The sequence below is a fragment of the Miscanthus floridulus genome, unplaced genomic scaffold (genome assembly GCF_019320115.1).
Source record: "Miscanthus floridulus cultivar M001 unplaced genomic scaffold, ASM1932011v1 fs_786_1, whole genome shotgun sequence".
Classification (NCBI taxonomy): Eukaryota; Viridiplantae; Streptophyta; class Magnoliopsida; order Poales; family Poaceae; genus Miscanthus; species Miscanthus floridulus.
In genome coordinates, this window is record NW_027097268.1 from 39,657 (window position 1) to 45,244 (window position 5,588).

Here is a 5,588-nt window from a genome sequence, read left to right on the forward strand (position 1 = left end):
AATTTAAAAATCATTCGGCCACACGTTCGTGGTCGTGTTTCCTGAACAAGATGTTCGATTTTTTTTATTTCCCAGGTAAGGCCTCACAATGGACTTAATAACATGAATATTATTTTTCTACTCATTTTATTCTATTATTTGAATCACTTGCCATTCAAATTGACTTATACCAAAAAATTTCTTGAAATGCAATAAATTAATTAAATATAGCAAACAGGTCCAAAAATATACCAAATCTTAACATGGAGTACCACATGTTGTATGTGGAGAGCAAAAAAAGTTTTAAGGTCAGAAGAGAAAAAAAAATTATTTCTTTGTCGAGTGCCAAACAAATACACTCAGCAAACATATTTCTTTGTCGAGTGCCAAATAATTACACTGGGCAAATATATTTGTTTGCCGAGTGTTTCCACTAACAGACACTCGGCAAACGCACTAACGGACGGCACACGGACTAACGGTTGTCCACGTGGCAATTCTTTGCTGAGTGTCTACTTTTGTCGAGTGTTTTTTTTTCTTGTTTACCGAGTGTTGAACTTTACCGAGTGTTTTTTTTTCCTTTTTTACCGAGTGTAATTATTTTGCCGAGTGTTTTTTTATAGCACTCGTCAAAAAACTTGTTTGCCGAGTGCCTGATAGGATACACTCGGCAAACATTTTTGCACTCGGCTTAGACCCAGTTTTCCGGTAGTGATGTACCCCAGCTGCCACGATTCACGCGGACTTGGCGAGCGAGCCTCGCTCGCTTTGTATACCGAGCGAAAAACATGGAATAGCTCGCGGCTATATTTAGATAATGAGATGGAGAGCATGTTGTAGACGATTGTTTGCTAATAATAGCCATATTTACATTTACAAATGATTTACCTAGTCTCTTGAAGATGCTCTAAGAGGCGCAGTCGCCATGGTGTTCTCCTCGCAGCGGGGCGGTGACGACCTCATCCTGACGACCTCACACAGTCGGCTGATCACCGGCTACGTCGCGATGACAGGCGACGTCGTGGCTGAGTTCTCGGTCGCCAATACATCAGTGGAACGGCCTCGCCATGGCCGTCGGCACGGGTACCATGTTCGTTGCACCTTCCCACATCTGTCTAGCCACTGGGCTCCCGCTCGACCCGCCTGCTCCAGTGGTGGTCGGTGGCGCCCGTGCGAGCTGTCCGTCCCCGCATTAGTCACACCGCTTGTGGCAGCACCCTGTAGCACCCACTTCTTGGGCGGGTGCAGTGGCGGATGTAGGACAGGATTGAAGAGGGGACTAGTCTCTTCTTCTTCCTCTCTCCTCTCTCTTCATTTTTCTTCGTTCCTCCGCCTCTTCTTCTCCCTCACCCTCCCTTGGGCTACTCCTTCCGCGCCCACAGCGGTGGCGCCGTCTGCTGCCTCACGCTCAAAGACGACGGCGGCTGTTAGATGATATGTTTCTTTCTATGTTGATCGGTTTTCTTCCTAACCTGAAGCCCGGTTCATAGCTTGTAGGTTAAGTTGATTGATAGATCATATTTTTATAGATTATTCTGTTGTAATTCTTACTTTATGTACGAGCCATGCCAGGGGCTGTTCCTGTGCCACATAATATGTAACCCAGTCCTAGTTAGGCAACTCGTTCAACCATTTTCACATGGTATCAGGATTTCTTTCCTAGCGAGACTTTCTCGTAGTGCTAATTCCTTCGTCCTCCGCACCGTCTGTTGCTAACTTGCTACTTCGCTTGTCACTTTTCTCCCCTTGAACGAGAAACTTACCCGCAGCAAACAAGTCTCCAGAGCTCGACTTCGGGATGGCCGTGTTCGCGCTCATTCGCGTCCTAGACGTCGACGACGCGAACGGCACCTGGGCACGCGACCTCGCCATCTACCGCATCGCCGCGCACGTCGCGCCCGTGATCTGCATCGCGTGCGGGCACGGTGGTTGCAACGCCGTCGTCGCATCGGCCTCCGCCGACGGCACGTGCAAGGTCTGGTCTGGAGGCTGGCGGACAGCGCCCGACTCCGGACCCTCACGCCCCCGTGCAACGCGTTGTCCCTGGGCCCTAGCTATAGTTGTCCATGCAGCCCAAAGGCACGACGGCACGGTACGAAGCCCGCTTTTTTAGCCCGACACGAGCACGGCCCAGCACGGAGGCTAGCGGGCCCGGGCTGACCCAACCCGAGGGAGTAGGCTGTGCCTGGGCCTTACCCCAGGCACGTGGGCTGGCACGGCACGGCCTGCTACAGAGCAGCCGGCCCGCTAGCGGCCCACCCTGCAGCCACGGCGTCACCGCGCCCCCTCCCCTCCCCAAGGCCCACGTCGTCCCCGGCCCGCTACCCCCCCTCATATATAAGCGGCCACCGATGCCGCTCCCTCACTCCTCACCCAGTCACCCGTCACCCTGAACCCTAGCACCGGCGCCGCTCCCTCTCCGCCTCTCCCTCACGCAGTCACGCACTCACGCCTCACCCCGAACCCCGTCGCTCCCTCCTCTCCCTCATGCCTCACCGGCGCTGCTCCCTCTCCGCCTCTCCCTCACCCCTCACCGACGTCGCTCCCTCTCCGGCTCTCTGCCTCTCCCTCACGCCTCACCCCAAACCCTAGCGCCGGCCCCGAGCTCCCACCTGACGCAGATCCGGTGCCCCGAGATCCGTCGTCCTCCTCACCACGCTGCAGGCTGTCCTCCACACTCTTCCTCCCCTCTCCCTCAGATCCGGTGAGCCAGCGACGATGGCACCCTCTTCCTCAGATCCAGCGAGCCAACGACGGTGGCGCCCTCCCCCACCCTCTCCCTCAGATCCCGCGAGCCCAAGGCGGCCTAGGCGGTGGAATCTGCTGTGGGCGCGCTCACCGGTGGCGGATCTAGGGTTCAAGCGCGCGCAGCCGTCTTCCTCCTGCGCGGCCCTACCTCCAGGGCGAGCGCGCTGGCGTCCGGATCTGCCTCAGGGGCGAGCGCCATGGCGCCCCGCCTCCTACTCTCCCCTTCTCTCTCTCGTGGGCCTCGGGCTGGCACGACCTGTGAAAATGGCCGTGCCTCACGGGCCGATCCGGCACGGAAATCGGCCCATAGTGCCGTGCCTGGGCCGGAGGCAAGGCCCGGGAGGCATGGTGTGCCGTGCCGGCCCGTTGACTATCGGGCCGTGCTGGCACGGGCCCATGCCGTGCCGGGCCGGGCCGGCCCGTTGGCCATCTATAGCCCTGGCGCTAGACCACAAGCTCCAACCTCTATGCCAGCGGCTCAGACGGCCGCGTTCCTCAACTCCGCAGGCCCGAGCACCGTGGCGGCCACGACTTCACACGCAAGCGACAGCAGCACCAACGCCGCGGAGCTCGTGGCAGTGGCCGTGGCCAACGGGTGCAAGAACCTGGTGTCGTGCTCCGAGGACGGGCGAGGCGAGGGTGTTGGACCTGACCCGCGGGCTGGCTGGTCCTCGCCAACACATTCTGGGCCAGCGGCGTGCTAGTGGCCAAGACTAGGCTGCCCGGTGAGCTGGCTAGTGGCGGCGGCGAGTGGTTCAGGGTCCACGACGGCGTGGCGTGGACGAGGGCCGGCGAGCTGGTGGAGATGGACCTGATGCTGCGCGCGTCGGAGGTGGACAATGCGACGTGTGTTCTTGCTGGTCCAGATAAACGCCAACATCTACAAGCGGTGCCTGCGGCTGGTGCTCCGGGAGATCACGGACGTGGCAAATGGCTACGGCCGTGGTGGTGTCAAGGACGGCAATGTCAGCGACTATCGATCGTTGATGAAGATCTGGGTAGAGACTTTGCGACCTGTCGAGATTTAATTGGATCGTCTAAGCAAGCCTGTAGTTGAACTTGATTATCTATGCAAGTCTTTAAATTTTTGCCATGAAACATACATTGCGCTGCAAGCCTGCAACTCTGGTTGTCAGGAACGAGTTTCGGCAGTGTGTCATAATCTATGCACCAAAACAAAAACAAAAAAAAAATTGTCTCACTTGCAAGTTGGAACGGTTCCTACATGCGGTGCGGCTGTTGCTCAATGCATCAACTGGTGATGCATGCAGTTACAGCACGTTCCCTCCTCTCCTGCACCCTGACCGCGCGCGCGACTGCTGCGTGCACGCTAGCCCAGCTGCTGCGCCGCGAGCGCGACGTGCACGAGCGTTTCCGCAGCGGCTGCAGGCCAGCGCGCAGCGCGCGAGGAGCGGACCCCCCCCCCCCCCCCCCCCCCCCCCCCCAAACAACTGAATTTACAACAGGCAGACATAACGCGCGGTACGGTCTCTCCCTCTCCCCCGTCGCTCTCTGCCGGATATGGCCGCTGCCGCGGCGCGGCCGCAGGGCCACGTTCCCGGCGCCGTTTCGGGTCGGCGCGCCCCCGAGTGGACACGCTTCCCACGTTCTGCTAGGCAGCAGCAGCAGGCAGCGAGCCCCCGGCCGTGCCTCACACGGCCAGCGCGTTTCGCTTTATTTGAGCCGCAGACGTTTCGCTGCCACGCCTCACTGCTAGCTCACTAGCTCGGACACTCACACACACCCTCGCGAGCACACAAGCCAGCGGCAGGCGAGCATGGCTAGCTCTTGTCGTCCGTCACGCTGCTTCTCTCCCTCCCGGCGAAGCTAAGCAACTCCACCCACACTTCTCTGATGATTCGGGCGTGCGTGGCTATCTGCTGGCTTATTGGCTTCGCCGAGGCCGACGATGGCGTCTCTGACTGCTTGGTTTTCTCGGTGCAGGACTCGTGGCAAGGGGGAGGGCGGACGCCGGCGGCCCGGGCTGGCATGGAGAGCGGTTGAGTGGACCTCGGGAGTGATGACAGAAGAGAGAGAGCACAACCCAGCACCAGCGAGGAGAAGCCTCGCTTCTGCGAGGGCCGTGTGCTCTCTGCTCTCACTGTCATCGCCGACAGGCCACCCAACCACGATCTCTCAGTCTCCGTGGCCATGCATGCAACTAGCTTCTTCTCGTGGGTTATGTGGCTGTTTCATGTGCATGTGCAATACTTGCGGGTGCTGGGTGCAGGTGGATGGACCTGTGGCATGGGCGCCGGCGGGGCGAGGGATCAAGACAAGCAGTCAAGCTCCACGGGGCCAGTGAGGAGCGGCGTACACGGCGAGGGGCAGGGACACCTACGTACGGCCGATCCACTCCCACCTGCTCAGGCGTTGAGTCCGTGGCGCGGCACGCCACGGCGATCATTGTGACGAGCGCGACGTGCGTTGGGCCAAGCCCTGCCATCCTCAAAGGCTTCGTCGTCGTCGACCCGCTCGCCACGATGCGGCCGCGGAATAGGCCTACGGAACGCGCCGGGACCTGGACTCCACCATCACCAGGCCTCGTCTTCGTTTTGCACGGGAAGACATGGCCGGGGCTGCCTCGTCGCCGGACACCAGATGTCCTGCGTTCCCAGTCCTAGCCCAGGCCGCACGAACACCACACGTACATAATTTGGTTAACTTCTGGGGAAATACTGTGCAATTCTTCTACCGCAACATTCTCATGGCATATGGCTGCTCGGTGTTCCTTACCGCTATTCGATCCGCGTTCCTTTTCCTTATAGAGAATATCCAGCCACGTTATTCAGTATAAGAAAGCTTTGCATCCTTGATCCAAATCATTTTAACATTCAAGACGTCATTTTCTTTGCGTCAAA

At 58.4% G+C, this 5,588-nt stretch overlaps 1 pseudogene; it reads left to right on the forward strand.

The window, feature by feature from the left end:
- The first annotated feature begins 904 nt into the window (after positions 1–904).
- LOC136533086 (uncharacterized) lies at positions 905–3,755 on the forward strand (annotated as a pseudogene).
- The last annotated feature ends 1,833 nt before the right edge of the window (positions 3,756–5,588 follow it).